General features: G+C 34.6%; 1 protein-coding gene across 1 annotated transcript in view; it reads left to right on the top strand.

Annotated features, from left to right (window-relative positions):
- The window catches only part of LOC140152363 (neurexin-1-like), a 241,557-nt gene that overhangs the window by 18,546 nt on the left and 199,410 nt on the right, over positions 1-23,601 (top strand). The window contains 1 exon segment of the mRNA XM_072174668.1: positions 20,027-20,087. The gene's annotated coding sequence lies outside the window, so the exon portion shown is untranslated.

Raw genomic sequence — 23,601 nt, 5'->3', positions numbered from 1 at the left:
CATATTTGCTAATTGCATTTTTGCAAAGTAAATCATACACCAAGCTATGCTGCATATTCACCTCATTTTTTTAAACCTTAGTGATTAAAGTCCAAAAATGAGCAAAAAGAGCCCAAAATATGTTATCCAGGGTCAAAAAAATACTGCAACCGAAATCAAAATCGGCAACAATATTGCAACACTTCAGAGTATGTCATTTTCACATGCCAGCTATCCATACACATTCTAGTATTTTCTTGTTCTTCGCTGAAGTATCATATTAAAGGTGGGTAACCTGATTGACAATCTCATCCCCCACTTTACCTCATAAAAATGCTGATTTTGGTATCAGATGAAAGCTCGTATTTTTCTCATATACATATTGAAATTTGGCGTTCCAAATCGGTATATTTCCGAAGAAATCATAAAAAAAAACTGCCGAATTAGTCTCAAATATGGTATACCGTATTTGAGACTATAGGCAGTTTTTTGATGATATCTTCAGAAATACACTGAGTTGGAATATGTTTATGAGAAAAATAGAGCCTTTCACTTGAAATCAATATATTACATGATCATGGTGATTATCATTAATAAAAAGACTGTAGACTACCAAAATCACGTTGTATAAATGTCGGTAATTCCATTAGGAATTAGTCACATTTACAAAAAACATTTACATGTTCTTTTTGCATGAGCGCATGAAAGGGAAGAAATTTTATGTTATACGTAAGTTTTAAAGAATTTGATTTTCCAAATATATCAGGTCACCTTCCTTTAAAACAATGACTTTTTTATATTGTATCTCTTTTCTTTTTAAGCACCTTCAGGATTACTTGAAATGTAATATTAAAAAGTAAAGATTTTTTATCACATAGTGTATTTTATTGTTTGACTTTAAATCTTGGGAATTGCTTACCTTGGTAGCATCTTGGGAATTGCTTACTATGGTAGAATATCATCAGAACTGACTGCGTATGAAGCATAAAACTAAGATAATATCAGAAATGTTAAAAGAAGACAGAAAAATGTAGTATTAAAATATTTGAAATCCAGGTGCATAACATTGAGGTGGGATTTCAGCATGTGAAATAGCAAACATAGGAAAATGTAATATCTCTATCCAGCTGAAACCCCAGCAGGCCTTCACGTCTAAGGGGAGCACAGCCAGATTTCTTTAACATAAAAATTGATTCTTTCATATCGGTAAATATATACGCTTGTCCAAGCATGCATCAATATGAGCAGTTTCATTTATTAGAAATTAGGCCAAACCATGAGAAAGAAAAACAGAATGGTTCATGTGGTTACAGTTTTATGCAGCGGAAATTACGCTTAAAATGGCCGCTGTGTGCAGTTGTATTATTGTTATTGCTTATGAAGCGAGCTTTAATGTTCAATGATGGTGCTTTTAAATTACTTTTATTCATACCTGTGTAAGCCGGGGACAAAAGGGGAGCAAAGAAGGATTTCTGTATATTACCTGAGTACATTTAGAAGTACAGTGCACACACAATTTAAAGATATATTGTTGAGAGACTGCAAAAACATATGTATTTTTTACTACAAAATTTATTTTTTTCATTATTGAAAAAATAATTATCATTGTAAAGGTATAATAACATATTTGTAAATTTACTTGATTTTTCATTGAAGCGATATATTCTATATCTTTAATTGCAGATAAAAGAGATTTAATTATTCAATATTTTTACTTCATATTTATGAGCATTCTATACGTTTTACTGAATCTTTTAGTCTCCAGACATATTTATGATCATTGCCAGGTACACTTTTAATCATGAGAAAATAAAATCATTTTCTTTAACAGAGCTGTATGTATGCTATCGCATCATAAAAGAAAGACACATTTTCCTGTACTTATTGTAACAAAAAATTTTACATTGGAAGAAAAACAAATTGCATTCATGAACCATAATATAGATTTGCACTCAGAATAGATATATTGAAACATACAAATGTCTCTCATGCCAGGACTTATTTTGCATCCCTGGTGATATTTAATCTGGACTACGGCGATAGATTATAGTGTCAAACCCGACCCATCAGATATGATATCTGCGTGCACGGCGCATGGGTTTTTATAATGTTACATTATCCCATACTACCCAATGTTTGCTTCATTCCAGCTGGTTACATTCGGATCTGCTTTCCAAATCAGCATCTGTTTTAAGCAACTGTCTATCTATTGAAAGATGGTTCGCAACATTTGTATGATATAACAAAATGCCAACCCTGGCTTGTGGTGGGATATTGATCGGTTTCAATATAGTTCTGACAAGAAATGCCCCCTACTCTTCGTAAGCTTTCATACTCAGGAAAAAGGTTAGTTATGATAAGGTGGACATGCATGTACTTGCATTCAAATTGAACTTCATCGATCTTGTCCAGGGCTGTCTAGTTTTGTTAAATAACAAACATGCTTTCATATTGCTGTGGTCAATGAGACCTTTAGCTAACCAATTACACATATGGCTTGGTTTGTGTGTATTTGTTATGCCTGGTTAATAAAGCTCGGTTACAGCTTATAGGTAAATATTCAAGAATTCGCACAAAATATTGAGATGGTTTGGATTAGAAACATATTGAAATTTTCAATTCTAATATATTTCTATGACAAAAACTTGCAGCGTGATCAAAGAAAAAAAACCCCAAGGCAATGGCTATTCCAGTTGAAATACATATACCCCCATGGAAGACATGACCTTAATCTCCCAAACAGGGGGTATGAATTTCAAATGGAGTCACTCAATTTAGGTAAACCCATTTGAAATGCACACTCCCTGTGTGGAAAATTAAGATCATGTCTTCCATAGGGGATGTAAATGTATTTCAATTTGAATAGCCCAGTTGCCTTAGGTGCCCTGTAGCTTTGCTTGGTGCCACTCCACAAGTGTGTAACTTTGGATACATTCTTCAGCATGTAATTGCCTTGGTGCTTTAGCATATTTTAAGCAGAGTTGCCTTGAAAATGGGTGCATGGATGCCCTCAGAAAACAAACTTTTTACTGTGATGTAAAGCAGAGTTTAGAATAATTGAATGCTTTCTTACCCACTAGATGAAACAACCAGACAAATCAAAATAAACAAAACAAAATAGGACACTGACAGGCGAGTGGACATGATCAAAGAAACCAGTTGTCTCAGTTGGAACCAAAATGCTTCTTATGGCTACATTTTGAAGGTAGTCCCCCTTATAATATCTTGACAGCTATTACTTGTAACTGATCACATCTGCCTTTCCACATAGAAGCCACAGGGTACCTAAAATTTATATTTAAAAAATATTCCAAGAGATATTTGGGTATTCCTCATAAAACTTCATAACCACAGATAAGTTGAGTATCTGTGATATAAACATCCAGTAGCTAGGAGCCATGAAGGTGTTCCTTTATAATTGAACACAAGTTACACCCCATACATTATATGTTCAGCCCTATAATCAGCAATTCTGCTCGAAGGCTACTTCTGATTATGTTTTGAAGACATTCCCTCAGATTTTAAGACACCAATTTATCAAGGCTTCCTTCTGCAATCTGCAAAAGTTTCACCTCATAGCAACTTGTGACATGTTTAGAAAGGCTCTCTCCATAATTATTATCTCTCTAAAATAACAGTAAACTATAAGTAAATAAAACATTTTTGCCTGACAAATCCATTAAACAAGTACTCACTAATTTAGTCAACTATTCTCGGTAGGATTGAGGGGTACAGGATAAAAAAAGTGGACCTTTTTTCGAATGAAAATTGCACTTTTGAGGATTTTTGAATGCCTTCGCACCTTTTTCAATTTACTCCTGCTTTTGGACCTTGGACCTTGTTATTGGAAAAAAGAGCAAAAAGTGGACCTTTGTGGACTTTTCAGAGCAGAGGGAGGGTTGCTGCACATATGGACCTGAACAGAAATAATCTTTTTCTTGATATCTGAAAATAAATGTAAATCTACACTTGACATCATAAAAATGATTGCATATGAAATGAACACATTGTTGACTTTCAGTAGTAATCAGCTTCAAGTCATTATTCCAATGTTTTCCTCAAACACATACGGTGATGTTGTGTAACAAAAGAAAACATAAGGGTGTCCCAGGTCAATAAACTAAATGTAATATTTGTGTTAATCTATGATATCAAGAAGTAGCTAGGTGTGGCCTTCTAGGCATAACTTCCTGACAAATTTGCAACATTGTTCTACCATTCTCCTTCAGGTTTTAAGCATATATTATGAATCAAATTCTCACCCGAGAGCAATTTATTCTGAGCTCTACTATATTCGTATTGCATGATCTTAAGTTATGACATAGAAATTGTATCATTGCCGTTGTAAGGAGTCTAGGAACAGAATTGTGCCTGGGAAGATGATTGCGTTGATTACATTCATGTAATTTTCCTACACTAGCGGTTTCATTATTTAAGGCTGTCCATACAGGATATCTCAATCTGGATCCACCTGCTGAACCAAATCCAGATCAAGTACACTATATGCGTAAATTGAAAGGCGAGCATGATGCAGTGGTTGTAGTACGTATCTATGATGCAAATTGCAATAAGTTTCTGGTTCAATCCCAGAGCAAGGTCACTTTGAATGCATTGATTCAGGAAAACAAGTACTGATATAAAATTGGATGGATTTAGCATAATACATAAATTGATTGGTCGAGCTAGAATTTTCAAATATATTGTGCGAGACAGAGTCGAGCGCAAAATTTGAAAACTCTAGCGAGACCCAAAAATTCATGTATCATGAGGAAACTCCATCCAATTTTATCATTATTGGATCAGAATTCAGTCCTCCCTGTGGTACATTTGGAGTTTGGCAAGTGAACCTTGAAAATGTTCCATCCTTGAAGTCATTATCCAGGATACAGATGGTCATGCTTGTATTTAGATCATTTCACTTCTAAACCAATGCAAAATTTTTGACAGGAAAAAAAACAACCTTTTTCAGGATTTATCAAAGTTATGGTAAAAAGGTAAAAAGAAGGTAAAGGAGACGATCCTGTATAAACAGTGATCGGAGTGCCCATCTCTCTTTCATTGGCGATTGGGCCAGACTCCTCCATATAATGTTGCTATAGGGGGATCGCTACACCTCCTCTACAGCAGTAGTATGTTACCTTCCCAGCATTTAAGAATGCCGGTACCCATTTAAACACCTGGGTGGAGAGGAGTAATCGAGATAAAGTGCCTTACTCAAGGGCACAACACGATGGCGTCGCCAGGGCTCGAACCCGCAACCTTGCGATTATGAGTCAGTGCCCGTTCCGCTAGGCCACCGTGCTCTCACGGTACTTGTAGGTATTCTTTGTACAGTTTACACTCTAGAAAAATATGAAAGAACCATTTTAGACCTGAAAAGGGTTCTGGACAGGCCAGAAAGAACCATTTTTGGTTCTTTAAATTTTCAGGAACCCTTTTCTCTTGAGAGTTTCACATACAGGACAGCAAAGAACCCTTTTTTCTAAGAGTAAGACAAAAAATAGCAACAATTTTTTCTAGTTTAACAATTTTGTTCCGCAATGGAAGACGACCAAAACATGCAGACTTCTGTTAGTGTCGCATTCCATAGATGTCTTATGATCACAGCAGGTTTGCATTAATCTGACTCAATCTGGATTGGTACGCCTCATTTAGATACAGTCTACATAGCTAGCTATGTATGATGCTGACTAGTAGTGATGTGCTGTAATACATCCAGTGTTTTATCAGGTGCAGGGGAGGTGTATGTTATCATACTAGCAAGAAAGGTACACTTAGCTTGTGTTTTTACATCTCCGACAAATATCAGGTTAATTTGAATACCTTTGTAGGTTAATAGGCGATTGCATTTTAAATTTGTGAACTGCTGGTATTTTTATTGTATTTTAAATGTGGAAAGTAGTACTCATACCAAAACAAGATTTCCATATATGTGTGTTTTGAACAGAGAAACAGGAAATAAATGGAGGCAATTTGTGCCGAGTTTTCTTTACAGGATATATGGTTAGATATATTTATATATTAAAATTATTTGAGACTATTTGAGGCAAAAAAGGGACTAATCACTTCAGATAAGTGAAGATTCCAATGCAGTACTTTGATGACAAGAATTGAATCGAGAACAAAAGCAAAAGTAGGTCTTATAACATTGTCATCAGTGACACCTTTCAATTGTGATCCAGGATGTTTATGAGACGACATGAATCCCTGGTGATATGAGCCAGTTTTTTTAATCGTTTCTACTCGGATCAATTCTATAATATTATGTACTATTCCAATACAAGTACAGATTTATATAGAGCATCATGTAAGTGCATAGTTTGGTGCACAGTGTTATTTTTTGAGAAATATGCTTTTCGAATTATGAAAGAGGGATTTTTTTTTGATGTGGGAATGAAGTATTTTTCAAGGCCATAAAGTTGTTTTTCTTCACTTTCTCTTTTTCTTTGAAAGCAAAATAATACATTGATGGATGGCACCAAAAGAATATGCTATCATAAATAAATCATGTAAAAGACAACTTTGGAAGAAAAACAAATTACATTCATGAACCATATATAGATTTGCACTCAGAATAGATTATATTGAAACATACAAATGTCTCTCATGCCAGGACTTATTTTGCATCCCTGGTGATATTTAATCTGGACTACGGCGATAGATTATAGTGTCAAACCCGACCCATCAGTTTTCCATTTTCTTGCATTTTGACTTTGTAATGCTAAAAAATAAGAGGTTTCTTTCCCATAGGCATTAAACACATTTAGTTTTTGAGAGCAATTTTACAAAAATTCTTTTTTTTATAGATTTTAAATCCCGAGTGAAATTATGTGTACTGTTTTCACTCTTTTAGAGCTAAAACCCACTCTTTTAGAGCTAACTTAAATTCACTCTGAAATTCAGAGTGGTTTTTCACTCTTTTACATTTAGAGAGTAGTCTGCACTGATTTGACAATAAATATGTGTATAAAGTAAGGTTAAATTGAATAGGCCTACTTGAAATGAATTTGCAGCTTACATCACATGCTAAAACTGTAATTGGTACCTCCGAACTTCATCATTATGGATATCTAATCTAGACAAAGATAATAAATATTTGTGATTAGCCACCGTTTTTCCATGTTACATTTCTTCTACATCGAGGATGGTAATTTATTTCTCGTATTTACGGCCCTAGATACTATGGGTATTTGCAACCACTTATTGGTTCACATTTCAACTAGCCTAATCAAGAAGCTCCTGTGGCCAAGTGGTTAAAGCACAGGTCTCGTAAACCTGAGGTCCTGGGTTTGATTCCCAGGCAGGATCACTTGTCCTGCTTGCCTCCTTTATTATTTGTGATGGCAGACCTGGTGAAAAATTTTGTTTATTTGTATCAGACGTGGTGAAAAAATGTTTATTTGTATAATTCCCATCGATCATGCCACTGTTTTTCCATGAAAAGATACAGAATAGAGTAAAATATGCATTGGTTTTTCAAAATCAGTGAGACTGGAGATAAACTTTTCTAAAAGATAGCCTAAAGGATATGCCTTTGCGTCATTGACCCATGTGAATTTCAACATTGCATATCAATAACCTGTCAGCAGTTGCAACAAAATGCTAGTTTCAAGCACGCTCTTGTTAGCCAGGTGCACACTTAGGTGTTCCACTTTGAGATACAAAAATTGTCAATTTTTGAATAAAAGTAAACATTTTATTAGTAGTAAATAGTATCCTTATAATATCATTATAATAATAATGTTAGAATGATAATAAGGGGTAAGTATGAATAATGCAAATATGCTAACTAATAGTATACAAATTTATGCAAATTTTGATGGTGGGCTGTCTTAAGCAATTTTCTACAAACAGCCTGTCATCCATATTGCATAAGTTTGAATAATTAATCAACAGAGCATTTTCAGAATAAATCATAATATTATTACCATAATATAAAAAATAAATGTAATAAATTATAGGACAAAAAGAAACATTTCCCCCTTTAACATTTTTAATTACCATATAAAAACACAATTTTGCTCTATCAGACATTTTAGAATTATTATTATTATTCCAATTTTGAATATGATCTGTGACTTTGTGTGTTGTAAGGTTGGCATAACCATACACCAACTATACTTCCTGGATTCTAGCTCCCAAGGCAAGATATCAGACATTGTCAGAACTCTGATAAATTATTCATATCATCTGTGTTAGTGACATTCAAAATACCCTTAAGATGGCTGTTTTTATGGCATAACAGTGCTGTAGAAGATCTTTTATTATCTCTCTGGGTCCCGGAACAAAAATTTTATTTCGTTATTGACCTTTGAAAATGCGTGTTTCTCACGGCATCTTTGCATTCCACAGAGAAAGGAGTAGAAATAACATTTTCCATACCAGAATTGTAGTTTTGATCGGTCTGTGAAATTACTAAAGCCAGGCAAATGTGTCTATTATTTATTTTTCATTTATTTTCCCCTATACTTAAAGGGATTCAGAGATGTGCCAATCCTAAACTATACTATCCCCCCACACTTGTCACTTTTTATGCTTTTGAAATATTTACTAATATAATAACTTATATCACTACAATTAATAAGCTAGACACTTGTGTTTTTATGTCAAAAGAAAGAAACCTTAAATCGATCTCAAAGACCTTTCAGTTTTCTTCCTTGGTCAAAAATAAAAACGATTTCAGGGCATTCTTCTATAACATAAAGCAAGTTCAGACAAATTTACGGACTTTTTTGGTTCTCGACATGCAAATCTCTGAAAGTACATTTAATAACTATGTCCTAAAGATGTTTTACTTTTTTTTGTTCAATATCCAAGTTAAACTATCCTTTGTAACAGTGGAAGTGCAAATAAAGTACCCTACATGAAGCTCAAGCTGTCATCTTTTTGTTGCACCATGTAAACCAATCTTTGGTGACAGACTGGTCGTGCATTAAGCTGACATTCAAACATCCTGTTTTCCAGCTTGGATCTCAACCATCATTGATTAACACAATTTTACCAACCTAGCATTGCATTTCCATTGATTTGCATCATATTCCTTAAGTAACCTCTCTCCCCTGCTTCTTTGACTAGTTTATATCCGAGCGCATTGCTACAGCAAATGATTGAACATATACCCTTTGCATGCGATGAAGACTATATCAAGATGATGTTTACTGTTTCCTTGCCTGAAAAAGAGAGAGGGATTAAGTTACTTACTTTTATAAGCTATAAGATGATTATCATGCAGATTTTATGATTTCGGGATGTTAATATATTTATTTGTGGCTCCTGAAGTTATAAGTTTTGTCAGAAAGTGTCAAAACCCTTGCTGTACATTAAAGCAGCAAGCACCGGTAAGGTTATGGTGAGAGAATATTTTAGCATGCCAGAAATAGTAGACACATAGATGAGTCGGGTATGGAAATTCTAATTTTTGCTCTCATGTAAAATGATATTTATCCTTTTTATGCGGAAAAATGTGCTGTCAAAATGTCAAAGGTTTGGTGGTATATTGGATAATTTATTGGCTCTTTTATTCATGGTTAAAAATGTTTTAGGGTTTGAGAATGTTGTTATATGTTGTATTGAATAATGATATCATCTCTAGACTAACTCAAACATTTCTTTTGCCGAGGTTGATTTGTACTTTAGGATTAGGACTTGAATCATAAATTGATGAACAGTACATAAATTTAGCATATCAAGTTCGAAGAGACAGCTACTGAATGGTAAGATAGTAAATATGGCAATAATATTAGCATGAAAGTTCATCTGTGTTGGTAAACATCATAATTTATGATTTTAAACTTTTGACCTCAACACAAGATTAGACATACCTCAAATTTTCGGTCGTAACTTCGACCTTCATCGACTAGATCAGCAAAACACATTTAAAATTTTAACCAACAAGTTTAAACTTCTGATGAGGTAGGTTAAAAGATTAATAAACTTGTTGGTTAAAATTTTAACCAACAATTGTGCAGTTTACCTGGTAATCTGTGTTGGTTCAAATTTTAAAATGTGTTCTAACAGTGTAAACACAATCTTTACCATGAGAATGTGGTCCTTCAATTAAATAAATAAAGTGAATGTGCACTTTTGTCAGGTTCAGTTGTCCTTATGCACAAGGATTATAGTTATATAGTTATTCTATGGTAAATAAGTGTGAACTGGACTGAACTGAACTGAACCAAACCATGACCAAACAGTCGGACATATTTCAAGGTCACACTACATTTTACATGTGTCTGTATATCTTAAATCATGCAGGAAACGCACTTCATTGGAAATATCACATTTGATTTTTTTCAACAGCTTTCAGATATATTATAAATGAAATAAAGTCATGATCCAGACTTCAGTAAATCCTTTGACTACAAACCTTGTAGGCATCTGATCAGTAACAAATCACAGACAATCCACAGTTTATACGAAAAAGAAGAGAGAAAGAGAGAGAACAGAAATAATTGATGAAACAGCAATGTCAATGACATTCGCTATATGACTACATTTTCAATCATTGAAACCTGCACTGCAGTTAGTTTATTCTTTCTTTACTGCACATGTTGTTCAATCTTATCAGTAGATTCATGTTTGGATTTCTTCCTTTTAAAATATTGTTTCAAGGACATCAACCTGCACATTGTTCTTTTGAAAATGATTTTTTACCTTGGATGCATTATCTTTTTGAACACCCAATCCATCAATTGAAAGACTGAACAGGTGTGTGTGGTTTGTGTGTGATTGTAATAAAGCAAAAATTGTAATTGAAAACAAAGTAGTAGTGTCAGTAGTCATGTATGACGGTGCGTCGTATAGTAAACATCTCAAAAAAAGTAATTACCCCCGCGCCGTTTGAATAATGACCATTATTAAAAAATTGGCTATTGTATTACAAATCTGTCAAATGCGTTGGAAGCAGAATTTTTTCTGCACATTTTGATGCCTCATTTGATACAATAGCCCAGAAAACAAAGCACCGGTCAATTTAATGTAGTGAGGTCCAGATTTGAAAGTTGCATTTACAACAATACATAAACACTCAGATATCATTACACAGATTTCCTGAATACAAATCAATAGAATTTACTGCAACTTTCAAATCTTGGGTTACATTGATTTAAATGTACGCTGTGACGTCAATATTTAGTCAATCGCTACAAATGAAGTATCAAAATGTATAGATATAAATTCTGCTTCCAACGCATTTAACAGATTTGTAATACAATAGCCCGTTTTTGAATAATGGTCATTATTTAATGGGGGTAATTACTTTTTTTGAGATGTTTATAACGGTACATATAGTATATGGATGAAAACAAATTGTGTGTATGTCAGTGTCTTAATTGAATTCTTGTCCATTTGAAGAAAAAAAGAGGCAGTGATTTAATTTCCCTTGCTACAAGCAGGTCAAGATTGGACCAGGCTGTGCTAGAACTCGGATGGACAATGGTACAATATGCCCTCAAGGACATGCTTCACATCAAATCATGATGATGGTGGTGAAGATGATCAGAGGTCATTTGGTAGAAGCTGATATAGATCAATTTCAAAGGACAGTTTGTAAAGTTGTATTTTAGCGTGAATCAGCGGCTCTCTGAAGTTTTAGTGGTTGATTGTAAAATGGGTTATTCCAGTTGAAAGTCATACACACCCTATGGAGGACAGGACCTTAATCTCCCACACAGGGAGTGTGACTTTCAAATGGGGTTACCTAAATGGGTGACTGCCATTAATTTTGAAATCTACACCCCCTGTGTGGGAGTAGCGGTGTGTAGATTTCAACTGGTCTTACAAAAGTTGTCTTTGTCTTTGCATGTATAATATCACATAGAGAAGGATGGACAGGACACTTCAATAGATACACACTGATAGCCAATAAAATTATATAATAAACTTGTGGGCCTACAATTCTTGTCAAAAGTTATTGGGACAATAGAAAAAATAAACTGTATTAATGGCCTTATGCTGAAAAGACATTTCTTTGATGTCAAGCCTAAATCCCTCCCAACCCTACCCCTTCCTAACCAATCATTGCATGATTTGTGGGAATGAGGGGGGTCACAGGGGCTCATTTCCATTACCTTATTGAAAGTGTTTCAACACTTTTGACAAGCATTGCAGTTGTAGCAGTGAATGTTCATACTTGGCTTAGGCTTACATGACTCAAATAGATATAACCTAGCTAGCTTCCTATTGGTAATAGGTTTCCTCCACAGAAATGTACTTGTCTTTTCATTACTGTTAAGATACGACCTTGGATTGATTGCCTAATCACATGACATCACTCAGTGTTATTACAATTTCCTTTAATGTTACCAGAATGAATTCATGGTCAAGGTTTAGCTGTCATATTCATTACATTGTATACAATACATTGAATGCTAAGCTTGGCCAGCTATGACGTAGTAGAACCATTGATTCACTTGGAGAGATAGAATGTTCGGCTTAATTGATTCCGCACCTGTTTCTCGTTCATGTGAAGCCACATATCTTATAATTATTGGTCTACTTCTCTATATTCATACATTGTGAGCATGATGAGGCTATTCCAGATCAATTATGATATGATTAGCTCAAGTAATCGGCATATTGTCACAGTTAATTATTGCAAATAATCGCTCGTACATATGAATTATAATTAGCAGATGTGGCGTTGAAACGTACAATGCGATCGCACAAAGTTGTCATTTAATTTGAAGCGCACTTGTCTGCTTAATGCTAATGTCATTGTAATTGTTCTGATGTAATTTATATCTTAAAATTTGTGCTGTGTAGATGTAGAGTAGAAAAATAAAATCATGAATATGTAATTGCATTCTAACCTTGCTTCTACCATATTATTAATTTAGCCAAAAACAATGTGATGTGATCACGCAAAACAAGTAAGATTGTAGGTAGGTACATAATGTACCATTTTGTGCATTTTTAGCTCTTTATCTTGATGAAAACATGGTCATTTTTGTGTTGCTTATAACAATAAAACACAAAGGAAGTTGATTTGGCTGTATCTTAAAATCAATATTAGCATCAAACGACTCATTTAGCTTGATTACGTCACAAATATATGATATGCTAGAAGATGATTCACTGTGGCTCTAGAATAGTCAAATAAAATTCCAATCTAAAATGAAAATTAAGTTCCAAGACCTCAATGTGCATTGATCAATGCAATTTTATTGATTCGGTTTGACTTTTCCATTTCCCATGTGTGTAAAGGGTATTAAGAAAGATGACCTTGAAATGCAATAACATAGAGCAAAACTATGTGTGCAAAATTTATTAGGTCAAGTAAATCATGTTACAGTTATAAATATTCTTATCATTGCTTTTCACAATTGATGAGAATGTTTTTCAGCTGTTGTTTTTGTGAATAGCCCCTCTCTGTTTCCCTTGTTCTTTCACTATGGGCCACAATGGCCTCATCCCAGTGACATAGTCCAATAACCTCAATTAAACAATCTTAGTGCAAGAGTTGACATCAAGTTGCAGAGTATGAGTTTTTGTACCCAAATTTTCAAAAGTGATTCAATGAATGTACAAATGTATTGGGGTTAAAGAACTGTGCACTATTAGATGAGAATGTTTTGGATCTTAGTGTTTCCTGCATAGATATCCCTAGTCCAGGTAAAAGAGGACAGTATTCAATTATGTGACAAATTAAAGAGCTCTACAGGAAAACAGCTGTTGTAGGGGTATCATGGCAGATGTGTATTATGGTAGGTACCCAGTAATGAATTTAATGTCATGGGTCACAATAGGTATGCTTTAAGTGATAATTAAGATATGTTACATCAGTTACATTGAACAAAACATATGGATGAAATATTCATTGACACTTTTGTTCATTCCCAATAGTTTGTTATTATGTTGTCATATCTGGCAGTCCTCTTTAATGCCCTGTATGAAGATTTCTGCTCCAACCTATGGTTATTAGTTGGTGGTTTGTAAATAGCACTCAAATTTGGGGCCCAACAGGCGGCGAGTGGCATGATGGTCGGAGTAGCTAGCAAAACTGCTCGGCTGTATGGCATTTTCCATATAGTCGGTTAGGTTTGTGGGGTTCAATAACGATAATGAACCGGGTTCATTATCGAACCCCAATGGTTTTAGCTTGTATTTATGTTATTTATTAACATAGGCCTATTTGTTTGTGATATTTCAAGCGTTTTAAAATTTCAAAATAATCCCATTCAATTACACGGTTGACGATGGAAATTTACTGAATTTAGAGAATGCACGGCGCATGCCACCTGGAACCCAATGTGATTTAATTGAGCCGAAATTACTTTTACCTGTGTATTCCATATTTTTGCAATCTTGTAACCATTAATTTCAGCTACATATTAGATATTTGTTGTCAAATTAAATTATGACTACATCAATAAATTTGTAGTTTAAATTTCAATATCTTTATTTATATGGTGTTGATTGAAACCTGTGAATCGTGGTACACACTGCAAAATATTTTGAATCTTCAAAATATCGTTAATTAATATTATAAAAATACCCTGCCATGCTATACTTTGTTGTCCATTGAAGCAAGCCAAATCACTGCTCGCTCTGATTCCTGGCGTTGTTTCAGGTCATTTACTTAAGTGAATAAAAATTGCTATAGATACTAAACAATTTCAGTGTATCATTTTGCAAGTGAAAAAAGCTCACATGGGACCATCCAATCATCTGGAATCTGTTCTAGCTGTGTTTATCAACACAACACTAGAGTAAGTACTGTACTTGGTGGTAACTACAAACAAACCATTATGAGGCGGGATTGATGAGCGGCTGCAATGACCTTTACAAAATGTAGTCCTGCATGAAATCATGTCATCATCGTCATCCATGTGAAAGATATTTAAGATTGCTTGCTCGCAGTTCCTTTCCTCGGCTGTAACAGCAAGCTTTTTTATTGATTTTCATCCAAGCAAGCTTGATGAAATACTTAGAGAATGTAATCCTTAAGCTTATGTGATTAATGCTTGATGTTCTTTGTAGCAAGGAATAAGTAAGGAAGTGACAGGGTGTGTCTTAGTATCGCACTCGCTGATTGAAAGCTTTACAGGCTCAAATAAGATCAAATTTCAACATGGATTTGAAGTCAATATTTCATTATTTCTATGTGTTTGCAGAGCTGATGTGTTTGTAAATCAATCAATCAATCAATCAATCAATCAATCAATCAATCAATCAATCAATCAATCAATCAATAAATAAATAAATAAATAAATAAATAAATAAATAAATAAATAAATAAATAAATAAATAAATAAATAAATAAATAAATAAATAAATAAATAAATAAATAAATAAATAAATAAATAAATAAATGCTTGTATCATTTTTTATTTAGATTCTTTTACTTGGATACTACCTGTTTCTTTTATGTTTTCTATGCATATTTATATTTCCCCATCCATATTTTATATTGAAATATTTTTAATACAGCTTCATATGTCATTAATTTACATTTTATTTTTTATACTGTAGATATACAGTTAGTTTTGTTGGTCTCATCACATGGTGGTGGATAGATGACAGGGGTCGCAGCACATAGTGATTTTTCCCATAATTTATCACTCGAGACACGCACACTGTGTACAGCATATTGCATAGCATTGGCATTAACGAGTCACTTGTTGTGATCATTGATCTAGACTACCCCGTAGTCCACTTGCCCATTGTGCATACTCTGGATATTGTATTTAAGCTTAAAACTCTGATTTAATTAATGTGTGCGCAATTGATAGATTTTCACATCTGATCAGTCACCCTACTCCCTCTGTTTGTTAGCTTCCCAAGTGGACTACTGACATTGCCTTGCGGTTAAGATTTTTAACACGGGACTCTATGGAGAGTTAGGCCAATTTCTGGCCTAACTAAAATTGGCGATGATGTAATGCATCTTTAAATGGATCTGCCTTGTGATTGGTCGCCCATACCTCGCTATGGTTTAAATCGTCTGGGCCCGCGCCAATACCATTAACTACACCGTAAACAACTGTCTGTGGTATTAGCGGCGCTTTTGTGTTGACGCGAAAGTTAATCTCTCATCAAACATCTAGTGCGTACTTGTGGTTAATGGACTGATAAACAAGTATGCTTGACAGTGTGTTTTTAGAGAGCAAAGTCCAGGGGGTAAAGTTCTGCTTACAATTCAAAGTTCATAGTCGAAATTTCGGGGTTCGCTATCAATAAACTGGTAGATTCCAAAATCAGAATTGTTCAGTATTAAAGTGAGCCGTTATAATTATGCAAGATAATGTTGCATTCAATTACTTTTATTGTCACTAATCGTCTGATATTTATTTTGTAACTCTTTATGACCATTTTACTATTGAATACTTTAATTTTAATAAACATCAGTATAATTTTGAGTTCAACGAAATGGGATCATCATGACTAATAATAACATATTTTTAATAAAATTCGACTATGGCATAGTCTATCATTGATCATGTCATGATAAAGACAGAGTAGACCCATAAAAGTTAACTTGAAGGTGGTACTACACCCCTTGATAAATTTGTGATTATTTTTGCATTTTTCTCAAAAACTAATAAAACACTGGTAACAAATGTTATTATAGGGGCAAGGAATGCAGTTACTACACTGGAATTTCAGTGACTCAAGACAAGCAGTTATTGATTTATTGATCAAATACTGGTTTTCCCTCATTTTTGACTGTAACTCCACAACTGTTGTCTGTGCTGAAAAAAATTCAGTGCAGTAATTGTAGTCTTTGCCCCTATAAGGCCTGTATCCATAGGCTGTTCCCTTGTGGCGTGTGCCCTTGTTATGTGTTCACTTGTTCCCATGCGACCTGCCACACAGACAACGAACCTTTGTTTTGCTTAGTGGCTGTATCCATAGGTTGTTTGTGTGGCAGGTCACATGGGAACAAGTGAACACGGAACAAGGGCACACGCCACAAGGGAACAGCCTATGGATACGGGCCTAATATACATATCTTACTTGTCACCAATGCGCTGTAATTTTTGAGAAAAATGCAAAAATAGGCACAAAATTGGCCAGGGGTGTAGTACCACCTTAAGATACCAAGATAATGTGAAATTCTGAATGTGTATTTCAATAGCCAAAAATGTTATAGTGCTATTTTTGTATGTATTTATATATCCAGTGTCTCGCATATATCCTGATACGGAACAACCCACCAAACTGTGAATATATCTGACAATCCCTGGCAGTCATTTCAGCCAAACATATGGATTTTGGCAGCTGTGTTTGGTGGTGAATTGTATTTCTTGGTGAATTTAACCCATGGAACTACGCATTGAATGTCAAAATTCTGAAGTAGTTGTTGGTATCTTTACATTGAAAACCTGCAAACCAAGAGTAGCATACATATGGGGCTATTCCATTTAAAGTTCACATGCCCCCTGTGGAATATTTTGAAAATATCTTCCACAGGGGGAGTATGAATATCACATGGAATGAACACATTAGCAGCTCCATTTGAAACCCACCCTCCCCTCTGTGGAAGATTCAGGTTGAATCTTTCTCAGAAGGTGTATGAAATTCAAACGGAGTTGCCTAATGTGCTCATTCCATTTGAAATTCATTCTCCCCCTGTGGAAGATATTTCTAAAATCTTCCACAGGGGTGGTGTGGATTTTAAATGGAATAGCCCATTTACAAATGTCAGACTCAATTCTGACCAACTATGTCACCTTTTACATTTAAAGTAGCATACTAGAAATTGTTGATTTTTTCTTCAGTCTGTGCTTATCCGCTGAGAGTAATTAATCAAGCATGTTCAGATTTCAATATTATGACGTTGGTTTGGTTTGGGGTATATGAATTCTCATTTTAAAACACACCGGATGAGACTTTGACGTCACATGAAATGCAGAACTAGAATTGTCTACATGCTCCAAAAAGCTCTGACAGGTGACTTATATTCATATGGGAGTTATGGAAAAATATTTGTGTGTTTGTATTACAAAGTATAAAAAACTGGATTTTTCAATACGGTCATGTCAACTCCTGTTCATTGTATCATTGTACTGATGTCACTCCTTGTCAGGGTAGGTGTGACATTTTGCACAGACGTTATTTGGGAGGACTAAACATGGTTTATTCCCAGATCTGCTTATTATAAGGTAAAGGCAAGGCAAGGTAAAGGCAATATAAGGTAAAGGCAAGGCAAAAGTTCATGCTGCTAAATATAGCAACAATTTCCTGTGTGCAGGCAGCAAGCATTTTTATTGGTATATCTTGGGAAAATTGATTTATTTGGCGACTTCCCAAGCAAAATTCGCTACAACCACGATTATTATAATCACACAAGTGTGTGTGTGAGGCAGTGCAGCGGCATCCAAATGTAATATGCAGTGTAGGTTATTTCATTATCGTACATATAGGGTTTGGATTTCTTTGGTACATGGTGTTAGACTTATTTTTAAAGCCTAAGTCTTTAAACATCCTATGTCATTGTTGTCAGCGGCAGCAGTCTTCGAGTACTTGCTATGTTAAGTTGGGATGGTCTCAAAATATTTTGCTTTTCTAGAGTTACTACACATCTCCTCAATTCTCATAAACAAATGGCAGGTGGTCTTAGCTTAAAAAATGAGGGTACATTTATCTTTACTGCACTCATTTAAAATACTCAATATTTGCATCAATGCGTGAAATTTCTAGTATTTTGCTGTATTGTCCATCGTGTTGCACCTAATGTGAACCTCTCAGACCAGTGTCTGGGCGAAATGAAACTCAAGTTACCATCAACATTATCTTGTCTACAGACTAAACTTGCAAGTATTATATTCCACATGTCCCTAACATTGCAGACTGCTAATGTGTTATAGTTGTGAGGGACAGTTTTATTGCACTGATCTTCTTACCTGTGCAAAAACAATGTAGCCAAAGTGAGTCCCAAGGCATGATAATCTGTGTATCAATTTTCACTTTTTTGATAGTTTTGTGATTCGTTTTTTCAATCATGAGCATTTTCTTGCTTTATCAGGAGATTATATTTCATGAGAAATGATTGCCCTAATCTACAGCTATCTTAGATAGATAACAAGGGGTTGATGACATCGTACTTCCAAGTTTTTCTTGTACATACCTATAACAGTTTTCTTCAATGAATAACAAATGTATACCATCTTCAGTAGATAGTAACAGGAATGTGGTCCATACTTCAGCTTTCTTCTATGAATAACCAACTTACTGTCTTCAGTAGATAGCAACACGTCTATGCTCCAAACTACAGCTTTCAATGAATAATAAATTACTATCATCACTAGATAGCAACATGCCTATGCTCCTTACTGTAGATATCTTCTACAAATAACAAATTTATTATCTTCAGTATATAGCAACATGCATATGCTCCATACTGTAGCCTTGTTTAATGAATAACAAATTAACTGTCTTCGGTAGCAACATACCCATGCTCCAAAAGCCTAAAAGACTTCAAGGAATAATAAAATACTATCTTCAGTAGATAGCAACATACCTGTGTTCCATTTCTTCAATGAATAACAAAATACTATATTCAGTAGATAGCAATATGCCTGTGCTCCATACCACAGTTTTTCATTGAATAACAACTTGCTATCTTCAGTAGATAGCAACACGTCTGTGTTACATCTTTTTTCAATGAACAACATGCTATCTTCAGTAGACAGCAACGAGCATGTGTTTCATGCATACAACAGCTTTCTTCAATGAATAATTAATATACTACCTCCAGTAGATAGCAACATGCTTTATACTCTATACTCAATCTCTCTTAGGTAGATAACAGTTTGCTTATGTTCCATATAATACAAATCTTCAATAAATAACAATATGGTATTCAGTAGAATCTTCCTCAGTCAACAGCAAAATTCTAATGATATATGCTAATAAATAACAATATGCTATCTTCAGTAGATAGCAACATGCTTATGCTCAATACCGCATAAAACAGTTATCTTCAAAGAGCTAAATAATTATATATAAGTATGTTATCTTCAGTAATATCATGTAATCTATATTACTATGCTATTATGCCATCATTTCTAATATGCCATGCTTGTATGATTTTGTTTATTTACAGAAACAATAAAGTTGGATGATTAAACCAAGCAGGCAAACGCTCGGAATGCGTCAATTAAAAGGTACAGTATTTATTGCTCAATAATATCCATACTTCGTGTACAATTATTGTCAAAACATCTGTTCAGCTCAATTCACTAAATTCAGTTTATTTTATCAAATTGCAACCATGCAAATTGTATACAATGGACAGAAAAAGGGTATACAAATACCAGCTACATGGTAAAAGCTATGAGGATGCTGCCACTGATATGCATGCAGGGAAATTTTAAAATGTGAAGAAGATTCTAAGATATTGACAATTCAAATTTGATAGTTTTGTTTACCGGACAAAAATATCATATATGTATTTTTAGAAAATATTGGAGCATGTTTGATACAGATTTCGTAGTAACATCTTAGACCATTCAAATGACAATAAATCATTCCTTTAAGAGGATGAGAGACAAAATTTCTAATTCTCTAGCCAGTCGGTCCATAGATTATGCAAATTATGCAGATGAATCATTATTCATTTAGCACGGTGAAATCAATACAGTGTGAATATTCACTTAAGCTGCTCACACGGAGAGAATCAGTCAGTCACTTAGTCTAGGCACATGAGTTTGCATGTTAGAGATGACTGTGTGTGGGTGGTTCCCACAATTTGTTACTGGCATGCGTGGGTTGGCTATGTAACTAAGATTTCATGTATAATCTGTGAAAATGATCTATAGGCATCTCAGAATCAATTGATTGCGCTGCTACTAAGCTCAAGGTATACGCTGGCAGTTTGTGGCATTTTTTATGTGTAAGTATAGTAACTTTGTGACTGTATATATTTTGTTCTCAGGGGTGGCCCACTTTATGTAGACATCAAATTTTAATGTCTCATATTGTGACAGTGATATGACACTTAATCAAAAAACTATGCAAATAATTTTTATTTTTTGAATCATGTTATTAATTTGATGAAGGTGTTTGTAGCAATATATCACATATATTTAGTTATACTATAGTGTGTTTCATCTCAAGTTGAGAGTAATGCCATGTTGGATTTTATAGTGGCAAATTTGAATCGTGTGCGCTAAGTAAACACTTTGGGGTGTATACACACGCATAGAAGGGTGATTTGTCCACTGGCGACGCAACCGCATAAACGCACTGATTTACTTCTAAATCCAACATGGTGTTACTCTCAAATTGCGACAAGATACACTATACAGGCATGATAATTTTCAGCGTTTTAGCTGATTTCAGTGTTTTTAATTATTGTTTTCAGTGTTTTTTAGTGAATCAAATTCACAGAAATGGTAAAAAAACATGGTTTTTAGTGGGGTTTTTTTTCAAGACCAGTTTTCATGCCTAACTATAGCGTGGTATCAGTTAACATGATAGAAGCATTGTTGGATGGGATAGTACATCTGAAAGCGCAAACGGAAGGTCAACACCCCTTTGCAAAGCATGAATGAGTGGATAATTGTCACATACAATTTCAAAATCAAACCAACAAACTTTAAACAATCAAAATGATTATTAGATTTTCATACCAAATTGTGACAGATCTGATAGATTGACGCATCAAAACTAAATCAAACCCAGCTTTTAATTGAGATATCAAGAAACTATGGCCGGTAGAGGAAATGGAATGTGAACACGCAAAAGCGGATTTAGTCGAAAGCTGTTGTCATGCATGCATTCAACATAGCATCCTGACGATTATTGACCATAATTACATTGATGTGTCGCAATTAAATGGAGAGTTGATCAGGATGTATCATCAGTGACGTATACTAGCCATCATTTGATGCCAATTTTGACAGTTTTACTTGACGTAATGTTGACAGCTATTTGGTTAGGGAGGATAATTTGATGTGCAGTATGGACTCAAATACTTGGTTTAAAAGCTTCCCATGAGGCAGAGAAAAAAAATTCTCTTATAGCTTTCCAAGTAGGGTCATCTGATTTGTTGGGAGGGTTTTTTTCTGGAAGACCTTCAAAATTACAGAAAGCGTGACAAATCTGGAAAGATTTGGAACAATTTTTGCAAACATATTTTGAAAATTTTCTAAATTTTTTTCAAAAAATTTCAGTCAAAATCAATCAATCCACATTGGCAAAAATACAACAACCAAAACAAGTGCTTTTTACTTACAATTACAATTGCCTTTAACCCATATATTTTTTATGGTGAAAAGTGTTAATAATAGTAGTAAAATGAGTTGGTGCTTTTATTATTTTCCCTTGTTTTCTGGTTGAATTAACTTTTACATGCATAATATATTGATTTGACATTAATGGTTTCCAAAGCAAGAAAAAATTGATATTATGTGTGTTTAATTGCACAATGTATTAACCAAGGAATAATATTCATGCATGTTATGTGTTGTGAGTTTCTTGCTTGCATGTAAATACCTGCAATCTATCATAAATTGCAGGATTGTAGGCTCTTGATACAACCCGACTGGCATCTTTGTTTTTAGGATTGTAAACAGACAGGGAGACAATATATTTCAAGTGAAATTGAGACTAGTTTTATGATCATTGTTCATTTGGGGGAGAGTGCAAGCTGATGTTAAATTCCAAGTTATTTGTTATTGGTATAGAGTGGTATTCGGTGAATCCACATGGGAAGGGGGAATCCGCATCAAACCGGTTCAATGTGATCTTCTGGGATGCGTATCCATAGAAGATTGTGTATTGAGCCTGTTTCTTGTTGTAAGTGCATAATAGTGCATGTGTAGGGCACTCGGTGACATCTCTCTAGTCCGAGGGCTCCTTAGTCCGAATGTTCGCTAGTCGGAACACATAATTTACCATTCGCTAGTCCAATTCTGCAAAAGGATCGCTAGTCCGAAAATCTGGGTTCTCTAGTCCGAAGGTTCGCTAGTCCAAATAATAAATAAGGTTCTGTAGTCCGAATATAGAATAAGGCTTGACATCCCTAACCCTAACCTTAACCCTAAACCCTAACCCTAAACTCTAACCCTAAACCCTAACCCTAACCCTTATTCTATATTCGGATTAGAGAACCTTCGGATTAGAGAATTTAATTTGGTTTTTGGACTAGCGACCTTTCGGACTAGAGAACTTTCGGACTATAGCGACCCTTCGGACTAGAGAGAAGTCACGAGGCATATGGCTTGATGTTGTGTGTATATAGGGTGCTCATGACGCGAGACCGTCTGCGCGTACAAGAGGAGGTCACATTGAAATGCATCCCAGATGATGTGTTTTAATGCAAATCCCGACTCCTGTGTGAAGACACCCATTGTCATCATTAGGTATTACTCTGCTCACAGTGCTTTATTTGTTCCTTTGTAATTTGAAAGAAAAAGTGATTGGTAATATAGAAATGGTGGTAATCAAGGAGAGAGTGTCAAATGTAAAAAATATTTCTTGCTCATCATAATTTTGTGATATTCAGAGTTTGCATAATATGAGTTTGTTATTACCATGTAGAACCCAACAATTTACATATACATGTGGATTGCATGGAAAAATAACAAATTTTGTGGGTAAATTGCATGGGAAATGTTATATTCTACATGGATTTGCATGGAAAATTGATAAGATTTTGGGATTTGCATGGAGGTT

Source organism: Amphiura filiformis, chromosome 5 (assembly GCF_039555335.1).
Source record: "Amphiura filiformis chromosome 5, Afil_fr2py, whole genome shotgun sequence".
Classification (NCBI taxonomy): domain Eukaryota; kingdom Metazoa; phylum Echinodermata; class Ophiuroidea; order Amphilepidida; family Amphiuridae; genus Amphiura; species Amphiura filiformis.
The sequence above is the reverse complement of the archived record's forward strand: the minus strand, read 5'-3'. Positions and strand labels throughout refer to the sequence as shown.